Source organism: Nomascus leucogenys, chromosome 6, assembly GCF_006542625.1.
Source record: "Nomascus leucogenys isolate Asia chromosome 6, Asia_NLE_v1, whole genome shotgun sequence".
Taxonomy (NCBI): Eukaryota; Metazoa; Chordata; class Mammalia; order Primates; family Hylobatidae; genus Nomascus; species Nomascus leucogenys.
The window spans coordinates 103067125-103094483 of NC_044386.1; the positions used below are offsets into that span (position 1 = coordinate 103067125).

A 27359-nucleotide genomic window follows, 5' to 3' on the forward strand; every position below is an offset into this window, starting at 1 on the left:
CTCTCTTTCCATTTTCAGAGAATGCTTCCTCCCACTTTCCCTTGCCAGAAACCTAGCAGCCATCCTGGACTCTTCCATCTCTCTTACACCAGATACTCAGTGTCTCCCTAAGTCCTGTGAACTTCAGCTTCTGACTGAACTTTCTCTTCTGTTTGTTCACTCCTCTTCATTCCTTCATGTCACCCTCTTAGTTACAGCCCTCATCATTTTTCACACAAACCAAGGTGACAGTCTCTAACTGGTCAGTCCCTGTATCTAGCCTTGCTCCCTTCCAGACTCTTCTCCATTCTGCTAGTAGAGCATCCTTTATCATTGTGAAACATACAGAAAATAATTGATGATAATATAATTAATTGTATATCTATCGGCTAGCTCAGAGTAGCTTGATTATATCTAGGCCTGGATCCATTCACCTTTCAGTGATTCCTAATTTCTTCTAGGATACAATCCAAGCTCCTTAGTTTGGAATGCGCAGCCGATCAAGATTCAACTCTGTCTTATCGGTCCAGTCTCATCTCTTGCCACTCTCCCTGTATTAGTCTGTTTTTATGCTGCTTTATTAATAAAGATATACCCAAAACTAGGTAATTTATAAAGGGAAGAGGTTTAATTGACTCATAGTGCAGCATGGCTGGGGAGGCCTCAGGAAACTTACAATTATGGCAGAAAGGGAAGCAAACACGTCCTTCTTTACATGACGGCAGGAGAGAGAAAAGTGAGAACCAAGTAAAAGGGGAAGCCCCTTATAAAACTGTCAGATCGTGGCCAGGTGCAGTGGCTCACGCCTGTAATCCCAGCACTTTGGGAGGCCAAGGCGGGTGGATCACGAGGTCAAGAGATCGAGACCATCCTGGCCAACATGGTGAAACGTGGTCTCTACTAAAAATACAAAAATTAGCTGGGTGTGGTGGCACATGCCTGTAGTCCCAGCTACTCAGGAGGCTGAGGCAGGAGAATCGCTTGAACCTGGGAGGCAGAGGTTGCAGTGAGCTGAGATCACGCCACTGAACTTCAGCCTGGGGACAGAGTGAGACTCCCTCTCAAAAAAATAAAAAACTGTCAGATCTCATGAGAATTTACCCACTATCACAAGAATAGCATGGGGGAAACTACCCCCATGATTCAATTACCTCCCTCCCACAATACATGGGGATTGTTGGAACTACAAAATAAGATTTGGGTGGGGGCACAGCCAAACCATATCACTGCCTAAATGAACTAAATGCATACCCATATCATACTGTTTAAAGTTATTGGAAGACTTCGTACTATGTTGTACACATGCTGTCCCTTCTGTTTACAGTGCCCTCCCCACTCTGGTCTACCTGGTAAACAGCTTTTTCAGGTGATCTTCCATAATCATCCCACTATTGTCCCCACCTCCAAGTAGAACGGATTATTCTTTCCTTTATATCTTTCATATACCTAGTCATGCATTTATCACAGGAAGTGAATTCCTGTGAGGAATTGTAATTTGTTTACATCCACCTAAATTATAAACTCCTTGAGGGTAAGGCCGTGTCTTTCACATCTTTAGCGATGAGCATAGAGTCTGGCAATCTGATACATAGTTGGTGCTCAGTTAATATTTATTGATCTTGCCCCTGCCTTCCTTTCCAGGTTTGTTTGTTTGTTTGTTTATTTCAAGATGGGGTCTCCCTCTGTTGCCCAGGCTGGAGTGCAGAGGCACGATCTTGACTCGCCGCAACCTCTGCCTCCCGGGTTCAAGTGATTTTCCTGCCTCAGCCTCCAGAGTAGCTGAGACTACAGGTGCCTGCTTCCACGCCCAGCTAATTTTTGTATTTTTAGTAGAGACGGGGTTTCACCATGTTTGCCAGGCTGGTCTTGAAGTCCTGACCTCAAGTGGTCCACCTGTTTCAGCCTCCCAAAGTGCTGGGATTATAGGTGTGATCCACCGTGCCCAGCCTTCCAGTTTTATTTTTGACTAATTTTTTCCCACTTCCTCTCCCCTCAGTCAACATTCAACTATATATAAAGACTCAGCCCACCTCTTGTACATAACACATTTGTTCCCTGGACTCCCTTTTATCAGATAACCATTCACATTACCTTATTGAATCTGTTTTGATGTTCCTCTTTCCTGCTAGAGTGTAAGTGCTAAGAGTCCAGGGGCCATGTGTGATGTCTCTTCATCTCCAGCACCTAGCACTGAGGCTGACACACATCAGGCAGTGAAGAGATGTTCATTAACGTAAGAGTGAAGGACTTGGACTTTGCAATTTCTAAGGTCTCTTCCAGCTCTAAAACTGATTTGAGGCTCTGAAAATTGTGACATAATCTAAAAGTTTTCTCTGAGCAGATGGTCACAACAGTTGAAGCACCAATTTAAGCAGTTGGCAAATACGAAGGTAAACATTTAAGAAAGTTAATCAGAATGAAGGTGAATCCTTCAACAAAGACTGGAAAATTAACAAAACCATATATCCAAGTAGTCCCAGGCACCCTGTTTGCACCCATGGTGGGTTCCATATGTTCCCTCTGATAACACATGTGCCTTGGGAGCTTCTCAGAAAGGTGTTTAACAACCTCCCTATGACCAAACCACCGTTGGCTAGAAATGAGCTGCAAGCACTTATTTCTCTGCAACAAAAATTACTTTTTTTTCAGCACTTTGCTATAATTTGCTTGATTTTTGTTAACGCAAAGTAAGATCATTTATTTAATATTTGTGTTCAGGTATAATCCTAATCTAAAGATTCTTAGGATTTTTTTTCACCCCACAAACATTGCTATACAATATATTTCTGGGCTTAGTGTTGGGGGAGTGAGGAGAGTTAAAAAAAATGTGGAACACAGCTGGGCGCAGTGGCTTATGCCTGTAATCCCAGCACTTTGGGAGGCTGAGGGGGGCAGATCACCTGAGGTCAGGAGCTTGAGACCAGCCGGGGCAACATGGTGAAACCCCGTCTCTACTAAAAGTACAAAATTAGCCAGGCGTGGTGGCGCATGCCTGTAATCCCAGCTACTTGGGAGGCTGAGGCAGGAGAATTGCTTGAACCCTGGAGGTGGAGGTTGCAGTAAGCCAAGATCACGCCATTGTACTCCAGCTTGGGCAACAAGAGCAAAACTCTGTCTCAAAAAAAAAAAAAAAAAAACAAAAAACCACACAAATCTTAAGATCTAATTGTAGAGTCAACCAGAAGATAGTTATGATGGTAATATATGCAGTATATAAAATAGTGTGGCCTCATTCCTATAATCCTAGCATTTTGGGAAGCCGAGGCGGGTGAATCACCTGAGGTCAGGAGTTCGAGACCAGCCTGGCCAACATGGCAAAACCCCGTGTCTACCAAAAATACAAAAATTAGCTGGGTGTGGTGGTGGGTGACTGTAATCGCAGCTACTTGGGAGGCTGAGGCAGGAGCATCACTTGAACCTGGGGGGCGGAGGTTGCAATGAGCTGAGATCGCACCACTGCACTCCAGCCTGGGCGACAGAGCAGACTCCGTCTCATAAATAAATAAATAAATAAATAGTGCATGATAATCTAATGGGATGCACGGACAGATAATTGCAACTAGATATATAAGTATAGAGGTACTTCAGGGTAAAGGAAGAATAAGAGGAAAGTGAAATTAGCCCTGAGAAATTTACCGAAGGTGATTCTGCAACAAGCATATACATAGAGTGTGTGCACACACACACTATATGGATTGCCAGAAGTGAGCTCCTGTGAGGAATATGTATTCTTGGGTGCAGGGGATGCAGACTGACCATTCTTTTTAGATGTATTTTATTTAAATTTTTTTATTTTTAATTTATGTGGGTACATGGTGTATATATTTATGGGACACAGGAGATGCTTTGATACCGGCACACAATGTGAAATAAGAACATCATGGAGAATGGGGTATCCATCCCCTCAAGCATTTATCCTTTGTGTTACAAACAATCCAATTACACTCTTTTAGTTATTTTAAAATGTACGATTAAGTTATTATTTACTATAGTCACTCTCTTGTGCTATCAAATAGTAGGTCTTACTCATTCTATTTTTGTTGTACTATTTAACTATCCCCACCTTCCTACCATGCCACTACCCTTCTTAGCCTCTGGTAACCATCCTTCTACTCTCTATCTCCATGAGTTCAATTGTTGTGATTTTTAGATCCTACAAGTAAGTGGGAACATGCAATGTTTGTCTTTCTGTGCCTGGCTTATTTCACTTAACATAATAACCTCCTGTTCCATCTATGGTGTTGCAAATGACAGGACCTCATTCTTTTTTACGGCTGAATAGTACTCCATTGTGTATATGTACCACACTTGGTTTATCCAGTTGTCTGTTGATAGACACTTAGATTGCTTCCAAATTTTAGCTATTGTGAACCATGCTGCAGCAAACATGAGAGAGCAGATATCTCTGATATGCTGATTTCCTTTCTTTTGGGTATATACATAGCAGTGGGATTGCTGGATCATATGGTAGCTCTGTTTTTAGTTTTTTGAGGAACCTCCAAAATGTTCTCTATAGTGGTTGTACTAATTTACCTTCCCACCAACCATGTATGAGGCTTCCCTTTTCTCCACATCCTCACCAGCATTTATTGCCTGTCTTTTGGATATAAACCATTTTAACTGGGGTGAGATGATACCTTATTGTAGTTCTGATCTGCATTTCTCTGGTGATCAGTGATATTGAGCACCTTTTCATATGCCTGTTTGCCATTTGTGTGTCTTTTTTTTCTTTTTGAGATGGAGTCTCTCTGTTGCCCAGGCTAGAGTACAGTGGTGTGATCTTGGCTCACTGCAATCTCCGCCACCTGGGTTCACGTGATTCTCCTGCCTCAGCCTCCCAAGTAGCTGGGATTACAGGTGCCCACCACCACACTCAGCTAATTTTTGTATGTTTAGTAGAGACGGGGTTTCACCATGTTGGCCAGGCTGGTGTCGAACTCCTGACCTCAGGTGATCCACCCGCCTCAGCCTCCCAAAGTGCTGGGATTACAGGTGTGAGCCACCACGCCTGGCCTGTATGTCTTCTTTTAAGAAATGTCAGCTGGGCACAGTGGCTCACAGTGGGTCCTAATTCTTTTGTAGAATACTCTTCAGAGACAGACTCCAAGACTGCTGCATTTCCCTGTGGGCTGACTCACAGAGCTCTTTACTAGTCTTCTCTCCCAAGTGCCTTCAGGGAGCCGCTGTGTAATATCATCCCAGTCGTATTTGGAATATGAACCGTGACCCTTACTCACCTGGGGAAATATGTCTCTCTCCTCAGATTAGAGCATGTTCATTCTAATTAGACATTGTCGTGTATTGACTCTGTTTTCACCGTGGTAGGTAGAAGTCTGCCGCTCCCATAGGTGAGTGGAGAACCTTTGCTCTATGGAGACCTTTAGTATTTTTTTTTTTTTTTTTTTTTTTGAGATGGAGTGTTGCTCTTGTTGCCCAGGCGGGAATGCAATGGCACAATCTCAGCTCACTGCAACCTCCACCCCCTGGGTTCAAGCGATTCTCCTGCCTCAGCCTCCCGAGTGGCTGGGACTACAGACACACGCCACCACGCCTGGCTAATTTTGTATTTTTAGTAGAGATGGGTTTTCTCCATGTTGGTCATGCTGGTCTTGAACTCCTGACCTCAGGTGATCCACCCGCCTCTGCCTCCCAAAGTGCTGGGATTACAGGTGTGAGCTACCACGGCTGGCCAATCTTTAGTATTTTTAAGTGGGAAGGACATTGGCTTAATTTTTTCACCCAGGCTGAAGTGCAGTGGCACGATCTCTGCTCACTGTAACCTCCGCATCCTGGGTTCAAGTGACTCTCGTGCCTCAGACTCCTGGGCTCAAGTGATTCTCCTGCCTCAGCCTCCCGAGTAGCTGGGATTACAGGTGTGCACCACCATGCCTGGCTAATTTTTGTATTTTTAGTAGAGACAGTGTTTCAGCATGTTGACCACACTGGTCTTGAACTTCTGGCCTCATGCGATCCTCCCACCTCGGCCTCCCAAAGTGCTGGAATTACAGGCGTGAGCCACCATGCCCGGCCAGACATTGGCTTTAGATGGATGCAGATGACCTGAGTGACTTTGCCAAGATACTTCTCTGAGCCTCAGTTTCCTGATTCCAAAATGAGATTATAATGATTTTATGAACTATGATGTGTTTTCTATAGCCTAGATGATAAGCATTAACAAACAGTTGCACTGTTTTCCAAACCAAAATAAAAGACTCTAACTTGGCTGGACAAGGGAGAGGTTCTAATACAAACATTTTGTCATTGTCCTATGAAAACAACCATGTTAAAATGTGAAGACTACTGGCGCTACCATTATGTAGTAAATATTGAGCATTTACTACATGCCAGGCACTGGACAGAGCTTCGTATTTATATTTACTCATTCTCACAACAACCTACCTGGCTACATATTATCCCTCTCTTAGAATCCAGGCTCACAGATGACGGGCAGTTATGATAAGCAAGCAGGAGAAACGAGATTTAAAATCAGTTTTTTTTCCAAAGCCTGTGCCCTGCCCATGGAAGGGATACTAAGGAACCTGCAGAAAAACATATTTGAGCCATATTTCTGAGACATAGGAGCTGGATGGCAGGCTGGTCAAGATTGCTGTGTGGTGAGAGACGAGAATGCAGATGTTTTGTGGTTTTGATTGAAGCAAGTCTGTTTGCTTTCATATTAGACACTGCTCCAGCCAGAAGTTGGAGCCTGTTGGGGTTCAAGAGACAACCTGGACACAGTTGATAGTTCTTTTTACTCTGACTTATTCCTGAAGCTGGAGAAGAGCAGTGCAAGATATAAATGAGACAAGGAGGCAGGGAGGCTCCCTGTTGCCTGCCTCTTTTGTACCTCATGGATGTATACTCCAAATTTAATGATTCTTGAGAACTCACAGAGAGTAAGATGTCCACCAGGTCCAAAGCATGTAGAACTGTGGGTTCACTGCTTAGCACCCAGATACAACTTTTACCTCCATATAAAGCATTTTGTTACTCAGAAGGCCACGTCATTTGGGGTTATTATCCATATCTGAGGCTTTGAAATTCCTGCTGGGCCAGCACTTGAAGCAATCTCCATTTTCTTGTACCTCTACTGCAGCGCCTAAGAATTTTCTTTTTTTCTTTCTTTCTTTTTTAAGGCAGAGTTTTGCTCTCGTTCCCTAGGCTGGAGTGCAGTGGCGCCATCTCAGCTCACCGCAACCTCTGCCTGGGAGGCCGAGGTGGGCAGATCACCTGAGGTCAGGAGTTTGAGACCAACCTGACCAACGTGGACAAACTGCATCTCTCCTAAAAATACAAAATATTAGCCGGGCGTGGTGGCACATGCCTGTAATCCCAGCTACTCAGGAGGCTGAGGCCGGGCAATAATTTTCTATTTATTTCCACTCAGGTGCTTTCCATGGCTGACCTGGCCATGGCCTGCAACAGACACACTGGCATAAAGTTGCATTCTATTGTAAAACTTTAAGAATATAATTTGTATTCTTAGCCAGAAGGGCACCTCACCTTCAGGTAGAGGTGCAGGAGTTCTTGGATGGTTAAGGCCAAAATTTTCTTCAAAAAAGAAGCTCTGATAGAGACATAAAGCAGATTTGTGATTGCCTGGGTTAGGGTAGGATAGGGATTGACTACGAATGAGCAGTAAGGATCTTTTTGGGCTGATGGAAATGTTCTGAAACTACATAGGGGTGATGGCTGCACACTCCATAAATGTGCTACAAATCATGATTTGTACACTTACAATGGGTGAATTTTATGGTAGGTAAATTATACCTAAGAGCAAAAGAAGGAAGGGAGGACGCTAGCAAGCTAGCTTGAATATAAAACCTTGAAGCACTTGCTTGAAACCCCAGGACAATATGGCACAGAGAATAGAAGAGGAGATTTGGGCCTGGAAAACCTTAAGGGCAGGAGTTAATGATTAAAATCTTAGTGTCCAGACATCTACCTTTGAGTAGTCTGTGTCCTGATGTACCTCTTGGAAAGATGACAGTCATAATATTACTATCGGCTGTGGCAGAAATAGCTAGTTCCCTCCCCCACCCCCACCCCCATATCAGTTCTGTTCTGTCCTTGCACAGTAGAGGAAGGGTTTTGAAGCACTGGCCCAGAACTGGACTGATTTTAGCACAGTCAGAGATTAATGGCAAGAGCCGTAGTTTCTTGCTTCCAAGAATCCTCTAAAATCTATTTAAAATTTTAAATAAATTCTCCACTGTAAGGTTGTTGCATCTAAAGAGAAATGTCAAAGTGAAGCTGGCTATTCATCCAGGCTGGATAGTGACACAATTACTAAAATTTATTTGAAAATGGTGCCAAAATAGAAAAAAAAAATGATACCCTTAGCAGCTCTGCCTTCTTAATAGCTTCTGTTTATCTTTCTCTGTGTCTGTGTGTGTGTGTGTGTGTGTGTGTGTGTGTGTTTGTGTCTGTCTGTCTCTCTTGCTCTCTCTCTCTCGCTATCTCTCTCTTTCTCACCTGATTCAGAATTCTTGAGAAAGGATAGGAATCACCAATGTTAGAAACAAGAGCCATGCCCCAGTGCCCTGTGGAAGTTAGGACTGCAGGAAGGAGCACATGAGCTTCCTCTTCCCTACCCCCCATAATTTAATTTTACTTACCTGCACCTATGGCACGATCCAGAGCCCAGTCTTTAGCTGAAAACATCCACAAATCCAGAGCTGCTCATTATCAAGAAATTATCAAGAATTGGCTTATGTTAACCAAGCTCATGATGTTCTCAGTAAACAGGTGCCCGTGTATTAATTTACAATGAGGAATATATCTTCCCTTTGAATGGACTATTTTCTTCCCATCAATAATTCAAGGAGTCCCTTCCTCATGTCTGGGTATCCGGGAGTTACCAGGGGCCATGGACTATGGCTTTTCACCTCTGTGTCCTCAGCACAGGCTCTGGAACACAGCTGGTGATTAACAGATATCTGCCAAAGGGAACTGAATTTTGCCAGGGATAAAGCTTATTTATCTTGGGCAATTTTTAGTCAAACAGGAGCTGGAGATATTTTTACCCACATATTATCGTAGTCAAAGGCTGTTTCTTAGCCACAACATCCATGCAAAACACAGCATGGCAAGAAGAGGCCATTTTTTTCTTACACAGCTGACTCCATTTTAAAGAAATTTTATCTCAGAGGATTTACCTAGCAAGATATCAATCTACTTCATTTTGTATGTTCTCTTTTCCTTTACATTCGACATGAATGCTATAAAGGATTCTGCTACGGCACAGGTAATAGTAGCAAACACAACTATAGTCTCCACTGCCCATCCTTGAAATAGATTATTCAGTAGAAGAAGAGCAGTGCTGTCATTTACTGAGTTGTATGGGAAGTAAGGATCAAAACCAAAGATAAAAAAAGAAGTATGAGTCAGTGGAATCCAACTTAGCCTTGATGGTAATGTGAGGCACGTTATTAGGTCCATTTTCAGGGAAAATTACATTGTTTGGAAGGAAGTGTCCTGTCCATTTTTCAGAGCCCTAGTGATAAAATCACTGGTGGTAAGAAACCTCTCTCAGGCCCCAAAACATAGGCCTGTCCTTCTCTTGGGCCCTCTCAAATCATCTGCTGATCTAGATACTCCTAACAGTCCCCAAGGCCTGCTGACAGCTCTGTCCTCCCCCTGCCTCAGGCAAGAAGAGTTTCTGGTCAGGTTGAGGAGGTCTTGCTCAAAATTCTTAGTAGTCATGACCCTGCTCTCTCTGAGGTCAGTGTGCCCAGGACACTCCCCTTGACCTCTTCTCATTCTGCATACTGTGCATGTGCAATTGTATCTATTCCTATGGCTTCAGCTACCACCTATAAGCTGGATGGAGTCTTTGCCCCTCACTTATCATGTATGATCCTCACAGTGGTTAGGCATGAGTTATTTTTCACATGATAATCCTCTCTCACCCCCATCAGATATCCTATGTCTCTTTTCATCCAGCTATTGTGTTCGTTTCAGTTAAACAAACATTTATTGCATGTGTTTGGCAGGCATCTTCTGTAGTTGTTGAGGATACAAAGGTTCTGTTTAAGTGAATCTTCCTCTATTTCATTTATAGAGTTTTTTATTTTTATTTTTACTATCCAGTAATTGTTGGAATTTCTAAAGTGTTAACTTTCAGTTACTGTTCTCTTTCTATCCCTGCGTCTTCCCTAAGTTTATTTATTACTATGGTTTCAATTTCATAAAGATAATTTTCAAATAAAATGTCTGGCTCCATGTCTTACCTGTCTCATTTACTGTATGCACTTAGATGTCTCTTTGTCTCTTTAAATAAACATTCATTGTAGCTTTAGTTCCTGGATCTGTAAAATGCAGAAGTGAATGAGAAGTGTTCCTCGGTCAGTAGGTGTATGCGAACCTACCCACAAAGACTCAAGGAGCTTAGAGGCCGAAGAAAGAGGCTGACAAACCCAGCTTCTCAGAGGGAAACATTTCATAGGGACTTATGAACAGAAGTGATGTCTAGGCAGCCATGAGAATCGTAGATCCCCGCATCCGCCCTTTATAAATAGCCAGCTTTTAGGGTAAAGACGTGCAGCTGGTCATGTCTTCAGACTTTCTTCCAAGATCCATGACCACTGGGGAGGTTAGGTAAGCATCTTTATGAGGGTTTATCTATGTACAGCACTGTTTCAAGATTTTACTGCAGAATACCTTTGTGTGTGGAGATCAAACATCATGGCAGTTTCGCTTCAAGATGGTGTGACTCTTGCCATGCAGTAGGCTGTTTTCCTACAGGGAGCTATTAAGTTAGGGTGTATCAATACAGTGCAGTTTTAAGCAGCTATTTAACATGCTTACAAACTATGGATAATTCTTCTGCTTCTCTATCCACTTTCTAAATTTCATCAATGAGAATCCCTTTTCTAATAGGAAAAAACATGAGAGGACATAAGTGATGTGATCAATTATGTCTTAGAGAATAAGGTGGAAGAGAGGCAGCAGTTTGCTGTCACCTTTGCCAACGTCTGCTAGCCAATCCCCCAATATTTCTCAGACCACTTTACTTTAGATCTCTTTTTTTCCTTCCAGATAGTCTGGCTGTGAAGGCAGCTGAGATTATGATCAGCCTTGAAGCTGAAACCTATAGTTTGTCTCCACACTCCTTCTCAAAAGAAAGTACTTTTTAGACTTTGAGCTGCCTAGGAACAGGACCGTATTTTGTTAATTTCTATAGCCCCAAAGCACTTAACAGTGTGTGAAACACAGTCTGAAATGATGGAATACTATGCACCTGTAAAAGGAAAGCTCTTTTTATTCTGTTATAGGGTGATCTCTGAGATAAGTGAAATAAGGCCAACTGCAGAGCAGTGTGCATAGAATACTACCATCTAGGTAAAGAAAGAGGAATTTTTAATTTCTGGAAAGATGCCTCTGGATAGGGAACTGTGTTGCTGGGGAAGGGGTGAGAGGGAGACTTTTCACTGAAGACCCTTTTAAACCTTAAACCTGTGAATGTTTTAGTGATAAAAATAAATAAAATTTAAATCTAAACAAATGTGTTGAATTTATTTGAAATATCCAGAATAGGCAAATCCATACAGACAGAAAGCAAATCAGTGGTAGCCAAGGGCTAGGGGAGGAATGAGGACTGACCGACTAACTGGGTTGGAGGTTTCCTTGTGGGGTGATAAAATATTCTGGAACTGTATAGTGGTGATAGTTGCACAACATTGTGAAAGTACCGAATTCCGCTTTGGTTAAAATGGCCAGCCATGGTGGCTCATGCCTGTAATCCCAGCACTTTGGGAAGCTGAGGTGGGAGGATCACTTGAGCCCAGGAGTTTGAGACCAGACTGGGCAACACAGTGAGACTCTACCTCTACAAAAAAGAAATAAAAAATTAAAAAATGATTAAAATGGTAAATTTTATGTTATGTGAATTTTGTCACAATATGTTACATATATTTTTGAATGAGTGAATACATGAATAAAATACCTGTTATATTTACACATACACATTAAATGGCCTGCCTGTGCAGCGAGATATCTCTGCTTTGTGGAGTGGTTTTTTTTTTTTTTTTTTCCTGAGACAGAGTCTTGCTCTGTCACCCAGGCTGGAGTGCAGTGGTGCGATCTCGGCTCACTGCAACCTCCGCTTTCTGGGTGCAAGTGATTCTCCTGCCTCAACCTCAAGAGTAACTGAGACTACAGACGCCCGCCACAACACCCAGCTAATTTTTCTATTTTTAGTAGTAGAGGTGGGGTTTCACCATGTTGGCCAGGCTGGTCTCGAACTCCTGACCTCGTGATCCACCGACCTTGGCCTCCCAAAGTGCTGGGATTACAGGCGTGAGCCACCGTGCCTGGCCTGCTTTGTGGAGTTTTTAATGGAAAATTCCAAACATACGCAGAAGTAGAACAGCATAATAAACCATCACATACCTACCACCTACCTTCAACAATTAGCGACTCATGGCCAAACTAACTCCATTTATACCCTGACCCACTTCCCCACACCCACTAGATTGTTTTGTAGCAAACTGTAGGTATTTCAGCATGCATCTCTCAATGCTAAGAGCTCTTTTTTTAAAACTTACATTATCATACCTAAAAAATTATTCCTTAATATAAGCAAAGAATGGTGTTCAATTTTCACAGATTTGAACATCTCACAAACATCCTTTTTATTATTTAGTTATTTATTGAGACAGGGTCTCCCTCTGTCACCCAGGCTGGAGTGCAGTGGGGCAGTCATAGCTCACTACAGCCTTTAACTCCTGGGCTCAATTGATCCTCCCGCCTCAGCCTCCCAAGTAGCTGGGACCACAGATGTGTGCCATCATACCCAGCTAATTTTTATTTTTGTAGAGACAGGGTCTCACTATGTTGCTCAGGCTATTGTTGAACTCGAGCAGTCCTCCCGCTTTGGCCTCCTAAAGTACTGGGATTACAGGTGTGAGCCACCGTATCCAGCCACAAACATCCTTTTTAGAGTTGACTTGTTGCTTTGTGGTTTTAAAGAGACCAAACTACTTTTCTCAGAACTGACCTAGTAAGTTCATTCTCAGCCATCATGAAATCTTGAGGAAGTTAAAGTTTCTTATCTGAAGATGACTGAAGTTGGACAAGATGCTATTAGTTTCATTCACACTCACATGTTTTCTAAAGAGTTTCTGAGAAACAACTTTGGCCACTGTAACCCACAATGCTGTGTGGCAGTAGATGTCAGTCATGAAATGCCAGTGAGACCACCGAAATCCTAATCCGAGAGGTCCCAGGTTAGCACTGCAAGTCACCAGGAGGAACCTCTCTATTTTACTTCTTAGCTATTAGTATCTTAACATTTTCCTGCCTTTGTTTTATGCAATTCTGGGTGACTCCTTTTTCTGCTGGAGGCTCCTAGTAAAATTCACTTTTGCACATTGTCCAAACTAGTATCCTAGGTTGTCAACCTCCCTAAGAGTCAGGGAGCAACAGGGTGTACACTGGAGTCATAGGCTACAGCTAAGGCTGTCTTAAAGAAATTGTGAAGTTTGACTGTTTTCTTTCCCCCTCCTTTTATTCTGTTTTTATAATATACTTACTGACCCACATAGGCATGTATTTCTGTATAATCTGTTACAAGGTTGACTTGATTCTTTTATTTTCCTCTTTCTCCATGTTTTAGTGAACTTTCCCCTTCACCTTGGGCCTGTTACTCTCACCTATACCTCCACTTTTCCTCTCACATACTTTGAGCTCCAGCACAATGGCTCCCTTCAGCTTATGCTTACTCCTTCCATTCACCCCTCAATTCTACCATACTCCCAATGCCAACTTTGTTATACCCTCTAAAGTGACCCTTCTTTTTTAGGGGACAGAGTCTCACTCTGTCACCCAGGCTGGAGTGCAATGGCACAATCTTGGCTCACCACAGCCTCGACCTGCTGGGCTGAAGCCGTACTCGTGCCTTAACCTCCTCATCCTCCAGTAGCAGGGACTACAGGTGCACGCCACCATGCCTGGCTAATTTTTGTATTTTTTGTAATGATGGGTTTCGCCATATTGCCAAGGTTGGCCTTGAACTCCTGGGCTCAAGCGATCCTCCCATCTCGGCCTCCCAAAGTGCTGGGATTATAGGCCTGAGCTACCACGACTGGCCCCATGACCCCTCTTTTATCTGCTGGAAAATAAAAAAAATGGGCTTTGAGGACCCACTTCTCTTCAGGAGCCAATGCACTCTGCTGCTTGATAATAGCCCAATGTGTGCCTTTAATTCTCACCACAGCCTTTGAGAGGAGGTACCAATATTGCCCATTTTACAGCTAGGGAACTTGAGGTACAGGGAATTTAGGTAACACATCTGAGGTTAATAAGTATGGGAGGCCAAATACAAATCCAGACAACCTTCTCACTTAACCACTATGCTCTACCCCTTAACCCCAAGAAGTGATTTTTATGGTTATAGAGAATGGTACCTCAGAGGTAGGAGATATTCACCTGAGATCAAGCAAAGTAGAACTGCTTATTTCTATTAGGTCAGATTGGCTCTGGGTAACAGTATCTTTTATTTCAGCATTTCCTAAAATGTTCTCTGGAAAACTACCTAAGGTTTAATTGCGAATAAATTCATCTAATTTAGAAAATATAGGCTGGGCACAGTGGCTCATGCCTGTAATATCAGCAATTTGGGAGGCTGAGACGGGAGGATCACTTGAGGCTAGCGGTTAAGAGACGAGCCTGGGCAACATAGTGAGACCTCGTCTCTGCAGAAAACACAAAAGTTAGCGGGTGTAGTGGTGTGTGCTTGTAGTCCCAGCTAATGGAGAAGCTGAGGCAGGAGGATCCCTTGAGCCCAGGAGTTTGGGACTGCGGCGAGCTAGGATGGCACCACTGCACTCCAGCCTGGACAACGCAGTGAGACCCTGTCTCAAAAAAAAGAAAATATAGTACATTGTGTTCATTTATTGGAATTTCCTAAGTCTACATTGACATATTAAAGGTCCTAAAAACAAAGAATAAAGAAACTTACTTCACTTTGTTTAGCATAGTATTTCCCAAACCTATGGAGCATGGAACCTTTTCCTGCTGCATAACACTTGTTGGCTTCCCATGGAAACACTGCTTTCTGTAAACTTTCTGAAGTGAAGATAAACAGAGATTATTTCAGAAATTGTGTTTTGTTTTGTTTTGTTTTTTTGAGATGGAGTCTCACTTTGTCACCCAGGCCGGAGTGCAGTGGTGCAATCTCGGCTCACTGCAACCTCTGCCTCCCCGGTTCAAGCAATTCTCCTGCCTTAGCCTCCCGAGTAGCTGGGATTACAGGTGTAAACCACTGCGTCTGGTTAATTTTCATATTTTTAGTAGACACGGGGTTTTACCATGTTGGCCAGGCTGGTCTCAAACTCCTGACCTCAAGTGATCCGCCCACCTTGGCCTCCCAAAGTGTTGGGATTACAGGCGTGAGCCACCATGCCTGGCAGAAATTGTGTTTTAATTAAAACAAAGCCTAACTGGCTAAATTAATAGGTCCAGCTTGACCTATAAGAAATAAACAGTTGCTTAATTAAAACATCTGAATCTCTAGCCAAATGGGATTCACCAGCCTGTTTTATCATAACCCTTTCTGACCTGGAGGAGTTTTAGGAAGGGAGTGGTGATGATACAGTTGTGCCATATGTAGGCAGGGGGACACGCTGGAGCAGGCTGAACGTGAATGAACCTCCCAGGCTCCATTCGGCAAGCTTGTATCAGGAGGGCCCCAAGGTGAAATTTCAGCTCTGACAATTATAGTTGGTGTCCAGTGTCTTCCTCTGTAAACACTGACCTCAGATTTGGTAGATATAAACTGCCCAAGTTATTTCCATAAAATGACCCAGCTGGATCTAAAGGTAGAATCTAACGTCACCAGCTATCTGTAGTCATTTCCTAATTAATATCTGGCCAAATAATACCTGGTTCTTTAGTTCTAAATTAGGACTACATCTCATTGTCAATGCTCAGTTGTAGGGAAGCAGCCAGGGCATGGGGCTGCCAGAACTTGGGATCATCCAAGGCTTTTGGCTTCAAAGGTGGAAGTAAGAGGCCCTGCATGGAGGATGTTGGAGGAGGAAAGGCCAAATTTGCAGAAACAGCAGGCCCATAGGAGTTTTGAGGGTTGGTAAAAGCAGCCAGTGGTCTGAGGAGCTCCCAAGATCCCATGGTAAGACTGCCTGGGAACCTTTACCTTCACAGCTCCAGGCCGCTAGGTCAGCCCCCCTTTGCTAATGGAACACTCCAGTTCATTCTTTCCCAAATTTGCCTTTTGTAAGAATCACTCCAGGTGCTTATTAAATATGCATATTCCCACATCCCATCCCAGAAGTACTGAACTGGAATGTTTAATGGATGCCTGTGTGATTCATACGATGAGGCCAGTTTGGGGAAACACTGTTCTTTCTAGTTGCTCAAAGGCTCTTACTCAGTAGTAATGGGCTCAGTCTATTCCTCCTAGTGCTTTTGTTTCCTGTCAGCTAATTTTTTAGCCTGACTGGGGACTCCACAAGGGTCTGTGTCATTTCAGAAGAGATGGCAGGCTCAGTGTGGTGGCTCATGCCTGTAATCCCAGCACTTCGAGGGGCTGAGGCAAGAGGATCACTTGAGCCTAGGTGTTTGAGACCATCGTGGGCAACATAGGGAGATACCATATCTACAAAAACTTAAAAAAAAAAATTAGCTAGGCTTGGTGGCATGCACCTATAATCCCAGCTATTCGGGAGGCTGAGGCAGGAGGATTGCCTGAGCCCAGGGGTTCAAGGCTGCAGTGAGCTATGATTGCACCACTACACGCTAGCCTGGGCAACAACAACAAGAAGACAAGGTTTCATCATGTTGGCCAGGATGGTCTCAATCTCTTGACCTCGTGATCTGCCTGCCTCAGCCTCCCAAAGTGCTGGGATTACAGGTGTGAGCTACGGTACCCAGCCGGCAAGGCCTCATTCTTATTTTCTTTAGGACCTCTGGCCAAGGTCAAGTCTAGCCTGATGTTGGGTCCCAGCTAGACTAAGTTTATGTTTTCTCCCTTTTCTCTTGGTTAGCTTTACCCCTCTTGTTTTAATAAAAAGTAGTTTAGAAGTGGTTTGATGGACTGATATTGGTGTCACTGTGGTACGTTTTATATTAAACCTCTTATCTGCTTTAATTAGCCAAGAGTATGAGGCATATACTATGTTCAGAATTAGGAACAAAAAGTGAACTAAGCATGTCCCCACTTTTTTTTTTTTTTTTGAGACAGATTCTCACTCTGTTGCCCAGGCTAGAGTGCAATAGCACAATATCAGCTTGCTGCAACCTCTGCCTCCCGGGTTCAAGCAATTCTCCTACCTCAGCCTCCTGAGTAGCTGGGATTATAGGCGCACACCACCAAACCCGGCTAATTTTTATATTTTTAGTAGAGACAGCATTTCGCTGTGTTGCTCAGGCTGCTCTCAAAATCCTGACTTCAGGTGATCTGCCTGCCTCAGCCTCCCACGGTGCTGCAATTACAGGTGTGAGCCACCATGCCTGGCCTCTGGACATATTTTTTTTTTGAGGTCTCGATCTCCTGACCTCGTGATCCACCCGCCTCGGCCTCCCAAAGTGCTGGGATTACAGGCGTGAGCCACCGCGCCCGGCCTGGACATTTTTTAAAAGTTTGTGTGGGCCGGGTGCAGTGGCTCACATCTGTAATCCCAGCACTTTGGGAGGCCGAGGTGGGTGGATCACCTGAGGTCAGGGGTTGGAAACCAGCCTGGCCAACATGGTGAAACCCCATCTCTACTAAAAATACAAAAATTAGCCAGGCTTGGTGGCAGGCACCTGTAATCCCAGCTACTTGGGAGGCCGAGGCAGGAGAATCGCTTGAACCAGGGAGGCAGAGGTTGCAGTGAGCCAAGATCACGCCTCTGCACTCCAGGCTGGGCGACTCTATCTCAAAAAAAAAAAAAAAAAAACGGCCGGGCGCGGTGGCTCAAGCTTGTAATCCCAGCACTTTGGGAGGCCGAGGCGGACGGATCACGAGGTCAGGAGATCGAGACCACGGTGAAATCCCGTCTCTACTAAAAATACAAAAAATTAGCCGGGCGTGGTGGCGGGCGCCTGTAGTCCCAGCTACTCGGAGAGGCTGAGGCAGGAGAATGGCGTGAACCCAGGAGGCGGAGCTCGCAGTGAGCCGAGATTGCGCCACTGCACTCCAACCTGGGCGACAGAGCGAGACTCCGTCTCAAAAAAACAAACAAACAAACAAACAAAAAAAAAACAAAAAACAAAACAAAAACTTGTGTTGGTTTGGGATAATGGAAAAGTTCTGGAGATTGATAGTGGTGAGGATTGCACAATAATGTGAATACACTTAGTGCCACTTAAACCTACACTTAAAAAGGATTAAAATGGTAAGTTTTATTGTTATGTATATTTTACCACAATTTAAAAAAAAAACTTGTTTAGGAGACAGTATATCCAAGAACCAACTGAGGAAGGCATTTTTACAAAGTGATAAACCAGTGAAGCACAGGAATTTAAAGGGATACTTGAGTAAAGTAGATTAACACTCAGTTTTTGTGATGGTTTTGAAGAAGGTAAAGAATCAGTAGATTGGAGAATTATGCAAATGGAGAGATGGCATGTGCCAAGAGAACAATAAGTCGTATGTAATTGAAAGCAAATTTCTAACAGGAGGGCTCTGTTACAGAGGCAACCCTCATAGTACCCCCCAACCTGTGCATGAGAAGTGTTTGCTGGGTGGATGAGGGGATGAGGAACCCAAAGAAAATGGTGAAAGAGGAAATCTATATGAGTAAGTGGGGACTGTAAGAGATTAACCAGCCTCTTGCTTTGTGTGAGTAGAAGCGTATTGTCTTGATTCTAAGTGACTTTCTGGAAACTGTTGTGGTATTGTAGCTTGGAAGTGACAGAAAGGAAACTCCTGGAGACCCTGCGGGGCAAGCAGTTGGAGAGATGGTGGAAATGCCATCTTACTGGTCTGCTCATTTGGGGCCAACAGCCAGATAAGGCATCTCTGCCCTACACAGGAGCTGGGAAAGAGCTGGAGGTGGACCTTGGAGCAGAAGCCAGCTCTTACAGGGAACCCAGCACAGGCCAGGGCTTTGTGGAACAGACAAAGTCTAAAGCCTGCTGGGCAGCTGAGGTGAAGGTAGCTTCCCACAAAGGTTTTCCTCACTATGAGGACCCCAGATTTGCAGAAGACCTCACATAGAACAACTGGTGGATCAGCTGAAGCAAAGATTCTAGGAACCAGAACTACCGAGGCCTCCCAGATGGGGCTGGAGAAGAGAGTAGGAGTGGGGCCGGGTGCCTGATAAGCTAACCATGCCAGCCACACCATCTGCAGCTAGGCTGGCGCATAGTAGGTGTTCAGTAAATATTTGCTACATTTGAATTGAAAACCCACTTATTTCTATTTTGTATTAATTGCTTTTTGTTTGTTTTTGTTTGCTCTTAGTATACTGGCAAGGAGTTATCTCGTTTTTTTAAAAGTTGATATTTAATTCAGTGAAATCATGCTGAAGGGGGATTGATCCACATTAGAACAGAATGGCCCCTTGGATACTAACGGCCACTTTTTCATCCTCACAGGCTCACTTTCCTCCCTGGTGATTCCCTCAGTGTCTCCCTCAGCCCCACCTCTGTTTGTTCAACACACACTTCCCAGGTTCAGATACTGACTTGCTGATGGCTCCCAAGTCTCCCTTCCAAGCTGTGTACCTATAATATCTAACTGCCCACTGGACATCTCCTCTTATTTGTTCCTCAGATTCCTGCATCTCAGCATGTCCAAAATTGCACTCATTATCTCACTTCTCTGACTTGCTGCTGCTGCTTCTCCCCCTCTTGAGAGGTATCACCCTCTACCCAACTTCTCCGGTTGGAAGCCTCAGCTATATATGACTCCACCATTTTCTTAACTCATCCCTAGTGTTGCTGAGTGTCCCTCAGGCATGGCTCTCAATTCCAGCCTCATCCATCTGAACCTGACCTGTGCTAACTTTCCAGATATAAACACAGGCACCTTCTCATTCTGCTGTTGCCAATCAGAGGTAAATAATCCTTAGAACTCCAGGCTCTCTCAGAGAAAGTTAGGCAACTTCAGAATTAATTCCTTCTGCTATGTGTTCACAGGAGGTACTGCACCTGCCTGGCCTTAAATATTCTTTGGATTTCTTAGTTCTTCTCTGGTACCCTAAATCTCATACAAGCCCAGCCAGTGAGCTGGCTGTCCTCCTTTTTGTTCCACCAGTTCCTAAACTCTTGGGGCTCTGGGTATCACACCTACTTCTCTTTGAACACCAAGACTTGGGCAGTGGTTCTCAACCCTGGCTGCGCATCAGAATCAGAATCAGTTTAAAGGATTACCGATGCCTGGGCACCACCCAAACCAATTAAATCATTTTTTCTGGAGGTGGGGCCCTGGCACTAGTATTTTGTCAAGCCTCCAGAGGTGATTTTAATGTTCAGCCAAGGTTGAGAACGACTGGTTTAATGCGTATACTTCCACCGTCTATGCCTTGGATCCTCAGAACTGTGCCCACTCTCCAGACCGGCCCTTTCAAGTTCTTCTCCAGGAATTGCTTAACCTTCAATGACTGTGCTCTGCCTTCAACTACCTATTATCCAACAGCCACTCTGTTTGTGCCAATGGGAAACAAATATAACTATATGCTGACAGTGGGCAGTGTTATGTTTTGGCCACCACCCTGAATCTATTTACCTTGATTTTCCTCTAGGTGTCCGCCCCAGTCCTACACCCACTTCATGCCTTCTGTGAGAAGCTGCCTCCACACCTCAGCCCACACTGAGCCAATCAGGACATTCCATTCCCCTGGCCACAGTGATGGGCTCAGGAATCGGCCTGTGCCCCAAGGCAGGGCAGTCAGACACAGCGAGGCTTAGTTCGGAGACTTTGGCTTGACCTGTTTGGGAATTTGCTAGACTTGAATGTGAGATGGGAGTCCAGAAGAGAGCTTACCTGAGGATGGAGCCAAACAGAACAAGAAAACCCCAGGGAGGGACCCTGCCCTTGAAGACCATAGTCTAGTGGAGGAGACACCTGTTGATAGGGGTAAAGTTGACAATGAGTGTGACAGCTCAGAGCATGGGGCAGCATAATCAGGATGCCCCTGGGGGCACTTGCAGCTGGCTGGGCTATTCGTGTGGTCATTTCTATTTTTGCCTCTTGGAATTGAATTCTGCTGGGAGGCAGCCAGTGAGGTCCAAAGTCCTCTCCTCAAGGTTGTTGGATTGTTTGATGATTGACTCCCCACCCCGTTCCCAGCAGCTGCAGCTTCCCAGGCCCTTGCATTGCCAGAGCTCCCTGGCTCTTCTCTCTAATCAGGCTCCCAGCCTCTCTGGGGGCTGATTAAGACACTTCCTGTCCTTCCCCAATCTTGGAGTCTTGCTAAGATCCTCCTGACAAGCTTCTCCTGCCTCCAGCCTGCCTTTCCACAACCTTCTCCCGTCTGCTGCCAGAGAAGCTAAGACACAAGTCTGATCATGCCACCCTCCTACTTCAAAACCTCCACTAACTCCCTGAGGCCTCAGAATCAAGTCCAAACTCCTAACATGATCTGGAGGTCTTTCGCAGAGTGGTCCCAACTTACCTCTTGTTCCTGGCCACTTGCCACCACGTTGTTGAGCCAACCACATGGACATTCTTGTCATTTCCTGCATAAGTCATGGCCTTTAATGCCCCCGTGCCTCAGCATGTGCTGGTCTCGTTGCTGTACATAGAAATGATCTTCCCTCCTGTACATCCTTGAGGACCCAACTCACACATCCCCTTTTTGAAGCCTTCTGCAGGAAGTACCTTATTCATACCTTGGTTACATTATATTTAGCTTATTGTTTAAGGACACAGACTGGCTCAAAATAGGTGCTCAGTTAAGATTAAATAAATGGGTAGGCTGGGCTCAGTGGCTCACGCCTATAATCCCAGCACTTTGGGAGGCTGAGGCAGGTGGATCACGAGGTCAGGAGTTCGAGACCAGCCTGGCCAACGTGGTGAAACCCCATCTCTACTAAAAATACAAAAAATTAGCCGGGCATGGTGGTGCATGCCTCTAATCCCAGCTACTTGGGAGGCTGAGGCAGAAGAATTGCTTGAACCGGGAGGCAGAGGTTGCAGTGAGCGGAGATCGCGCCACTGTACTCCAGCCTGGGCAACAGTGTGAGACTCCGTCTTAAATAAATAAATAAATAAATAAAAATGGGTAGATGCTATCAAAATCTCTGGAGACATCCAGGACACATAGACTTAGGAGACCCCTGGATGGGAGAGGCAGAGGACAGATGGGACTGTTGGAAATCGTTTATAGCTCACCTTCCTAAGGGCAGGCCCTTGGCCTGATTGGAAACAGCAGGGGCTAGGGCTGGTGGTCCCATACTGATCTGTTGTCATCTTAAAGAGACAGCCCATACTCTTCTCTGATCCTTAGGTGCCCTGTAGAGGGGTCCTGAATCTATGGAGGGCTCTAGATACAGATTGGCAAAGTGTTATCTGGCAGGAAGTACACAAGCTGTTTCCATGGTGGGGGCAGATTGAGAATCCTCAAACTGTACTAAATTTTTAAATGTTGATTATATAAGAACCATTTTGACAATATTAATTCAGTCACAATAAACGAAAATTTCACCCTAGTTCCACCATTATAGCCAGTAATAATAATAATACCTGTAATGTATTGAAGATGTACTATACTAGGGACTGAGCTAAGCACTTTACAGATATGATCTCCTTCACTCCTTTTTTTTTTTTTTGAGATGGAGGCTCACTTCTGTTGCCCATGCTAGAGTGCAGTGACGCAATATCTTGGCTCACTGCAACCTCTGCCTCCTGGGTTCAAGTGATTCTCCTGCCTCAGCCTCCTGAGTAGCTGGGATTACAGGCATGTGCCACCATGCTTAGCTAATTTTTATATTTTCAGTAGAGACAGGGTTTCACCACGTTGGTCAGGCTGGTCTTGAAGTCCTGACCTCAGGTGATCTACCTGGCTCAGCCTCCCAAAGTGCTAGGATTACAGGTGTGTGCCACCACACCTGGCCTCATTCACTCTTCTTAATAGTCCAAAGAGATATCCCCACTTCGTAGATGAGAGCACTGAGGCTCAGAGAAGTTAAAAACTTGCCCATGGTCACAGATAGTCAATGGTAGAGCCAGGACTTAATGCAGGTCTGAGTCTAATACTGATACCTTTACCCTGTATTCCTTCTGCCATCCTAATAAACTTTTTCATTTTCTATACTCCAGGCCTTGTCCATATATTCTAATTTTACATAATTATACTCATAGCACAGCTGTAATTCGGATTATTTTACAAACTTAACTTTATATCCTAATACACATCCCATCCACCAAGTCCTATTGAGTCTACCTCTAAAATATCTATAATCTGTAATCCACTTCCCTTCATCTCCACCCTTATCTTTTGTCTAGAGCCTCTTAACCAGTATCCATGTTTTACTCTTGTCCTCTTCTTATCCCCTCTTCTCCCAGAAGTGAGTGATGTTTTAACAATATAAACCAGATCATGGCATTCCCCAACCCATCAGTGGGTTCTCACTGCATTTGAATAAATCGCAAATCCTTAATCCAGCCAAAGGGCCCTGCATACTTCACCCATGCTTTGCTAAGCTCACTGCACTCTAACCACGCTGGCCTTCTCCCAGCTCTTCAAAACAGCCTGATTCTCTACCACCTCAGGGCCTTTGCAGTTTCCTCTGCTTGGAACCCTCCCCTCATGCTCCCCATGACTGATGCTTCTTTGTCTTCAAGCCTCTTCTTTTTTTTTTTTGAGACGGACTCTCACTCTGTCACCCAGGCTGGAGTGCAGTGGTGCAATCTCAGCTCACTGCAACCTCTGCCTCCTGGGTTCAAGTGATTCTCCTGCCTCAGCCTCCTAAGTAGCTGGGATTACAGGTGTGTACCACCATGCCTGGCTAGGTTTTGTATTTTTAGTAAAGATGGGGTTTTGCCATGTTGGCCAGGCTGGTCTTGAACTCCTGGCCTCAAGTGATCTGCCTGCTTTGGCCTCCCAAAGTGCTGGGACTACAGGCATGAGCCACCACACCCAGCCATCAGGCCTCTTTTTAAATGTCTCTTCAACAGGCCATTCCTGACCACCCTCCTCAACCTAAGTTAGGTCTCTTATTCACACAGATCATAGTTTATATATTTGTGTGATTATTTGATTAATACCATTCACACAATCTTATAGTCCAATGACAGAAGGACTTGTCTGTTTTGCTGAGCACTTTATCCCTAATGCCCAACACAGTGCCAGATATACAGCAGGTGATCAACATTTATTGAAAGAATAAATATGTTTCTATGTTACTCTACAGGCTTCACAAATATAATCTAATAGCTGCATAATACCAGACAATTATCCCTTTAATTAATGGCTTTAATAAGACATTTGTTTCATATGCAGTTGAAAGAACTGACCTTTTATGGTTAGAAGAAAAAAAAAATGTTTGAAGTCCCTGGACCAGCCATACCAGAAATCTGAGCACACTAATAATAACATTATGCATGTACATGGTGAGCCTAATTTTGCTGTTGAAAGTAAAACTACAGGCTGGGCGTGGTGACTCATGCCTGTAATCCCAGCACTTTGGGAGGCCGAGGCAGGCAGATCACGAGGTCTGGAGATCGAGACCATCCTAGCTAACATGGTGAAACCCCATCTCTACTAAAACTACAAAAAAGTAGCCAGGTGTGGTGGCATGTGCTTGTAGCCCCAGCTACTCAGGAGGCTGAGGCAGGAGAATTGCATGAACCCAGGAGGCAGAAGTTGCAGTGAGCCAAGATCGCACCACTGTACTCCAGCCTGGGCAACAGAGTGAGACTCCGTCTCAAAAAAAAAAAAAAAAAAAGAAAGTAAAAATACGTAGATTATCGGTTTTGAAATCAATTTAGTAGGTTATGAGCAGTACTGCTTTTAAAAATAAAACAGAATGGGCCGGGCATGGTGGCTCACGCCTGTAATCCCAGCACTTTGGGAGGCTGAGGTGGGCAGATCATGAGGTCAAGAGATGGAGACCATCCTGGCCAACATGGTGAAACCCCGTCTCTACTAAAAATACAAAAATTAGCTGGGCATGGTGGCACATGCCTGTAGTCCCAGCTACTTGGGAGGCTGAGGCAGGAGAATTGCTTGAACCCGGGAGGCGGAGGTTGCAGTGCCCTGAGATCATGCCACGGCACTCCAGCCTGGTGACAGAGCAAGACTCTGTCTCAACAACAACAACAACAAAACAGAATGATGTCTGAATGCCTGCCTGGCAGGTGAGAGGATAAAGATTGTTTTATATAACTTTTTGTTTCTATTTTATATCGATATACCTATAGACATAGTATGTATGTGCTGAAGTATGTATCAGGTTGCAGGTTGTAGTGTAAAATATATTTCTTACTGTGGATTGTAGTTTAAAAAAAATGAAAAACTCGGCCGGGCGCGGTGGCTTACGCCTGTAATCCCAGCACTTTGGGAGGCCGAGGCGGGTGGATCACAAGGTCAGGAGATTGAAACATGGTGAAACCCTGTCTCTACTAAAAATACAAAAAAAAAAAAAAAAAAAAAATAGCTGGGCGTGGCGGCATGCACCTGCACTCCCAGCTACTGGGGAGGCTGAGGCAGGAGAATCGCTTGAATCTGGGAGGTGGAGGTTGCAGTGAGCTGAGATCGCGCCACTGCCACTGCACTCTAGCCTGGCTGAGCAGAGTGAGACTCCGTCTCAAAAAAAAAAAAAAAAAAAATGAAAAACTCTGATTTCAGTGGCTTGCCTTTGAAGTTATTCGAACACTTCAAAATCCTCAGGTATTACCTGATAAATAACTTGTTCAGTGTTCTACAAGCTCACTTTTCTGATATTGCTGATTACTATGCATGGAGGATTTGGAAACTCCCAAGATTATTTTATTTTCTACCAACTTTTTTTTTTTTTTTTCTGAGACAGAGTCTGGCTCTTTTCACCAGGGTGGAATGCAGTGGCATGATCTCGGCTCGCTGCAACCTCTGCCTCCTGGGTTCAAGCGATTCTCCTCCATCAAGCCTCCCTAGTAGCAGCTGGGAGTAGCTGGGACTACAGGCGCACGCCACCACACCCGGCTATTTATTTAATTAATTAATTTATTTTTGCTCTGTTGCCCAGGCTGGAGTGCAGTGGTGCGATCTCGGCTTACTGCAAACTCCGCCTTCCAGGTTCACGCGATTCTTGTGCCTCAGCCTCCTGCGTAGCTGGGACTACAGGCGCCTGTCACCACGCCCGGCTAATTTTTTTATTTTTATTTTTAGTAGAGACGGGGTTTCACCGTGTTAGCCAGGATGGCCTTGATCTCCAGACCTCGTGATTCGCCCGCCTCGGCCTCCCAAAGTGCTGGGATTACAGGTGTGAGCCACGGCACCCGGCCAATTTTTGTATTTTTAATAGAGGCGGGGTTTCACCATGTTGGCCAGGCTGGTCGCGAACTCCTGAGCTCAAATGATCCACCCACCTCGGTCTTCCAAAGTGCTGGGGTTACAGGTGTGAGCTATCGCGCCCGACCTGTCCCTTGACTTTTTTACTGTCCTGAGATGCCAGGCTTATGTGGACAGTGTGTTCTCAGCAGAAGATGATCCCGTGGAAGGCCCGGGGGATGAAGGTTAGGTTAGTCCCAGTGCCAGCCTTTGGTAGAAACTCAGGACCTGATAGGTAGAAAGGCGACAAAGACAGCCTGCTCTTCTTCAAGTTCTACTTTGCCAACCTAATTCACCTCGCTCTAAGGATAAAACCAAGCTTGATGAAGCCTCCTTAAAACTGGCCCTTCAGGTGGGAGCCGTCATCTCATTTTTATCCAGGAAAGAGCCCAGAACACCTGCCGCGGGCTGTAGGATCTTCCCTGCCACGCTGGCTTCCAGAATTTCACGGTGGCGGGTACCTTAAGGCCACTCCGCTGGGCAACTGGCAGGATGATGAAGGTGGGCTTTAAGGAAGAGCACAGCTATGCCCATCTCAGACTCTGGAGACCCGAACGAACTCTAATCTGAATGTGTGACCTTGGGCAAATCACTTACCCTCCCCAGGCCTCGGTTCCCTTATCTGCAAAGTAAATTTAGGTAGCCCTAAAGTCCCCACCAGGTGCGAATGGGACTTTCAGTCCATCAGGCAGGATGTTGGTGGCACTGCGCCAGGCCCTCGGGTCGGCGTGGGGCGGGGGCGCGCCAACGCGGGGCCGGCAAAGAGGACCGGGTGGCCCGGGAGAAAAGCGGCGACTGCGCGGCGGCGCGGGGGACGGCGCACACACTGCTGCGCCCCCCCGCCTCTTGGCTCGCTGCCGCGGCCCGGGGGCCACGAGGTTACGTAAGGAGCCGGGCGGGGAAGGCGGGGCGGGCACCGCCCCAGCGCGGCCGCCCAGCCCGCGGCGGCCCAGCCCCCGC

General features: G+C 45.1%; 1 long non-coding RNA gene across 1 annotated transcript in view; it reads left to right on the plus strand.

Moving 5' to 3' along the window:
- Nucleotides 1–21850, plus strand: part of LOC105739976 — a 28166-nt gene extending 6316 nt beyond the window's left edge. Inside the window, exon 2 of the long non-coding RNA XR_001115976.2 lies at nt 20670–21850. This is a non-coding gene — a long non-coding RNA (uncharacterized LOC105739976). The remainder of the gene's footprint in view (nt 1–20669) is intronic.
- Nucleotides 21851–27359: the final 5509 nt, after the last annotated feature.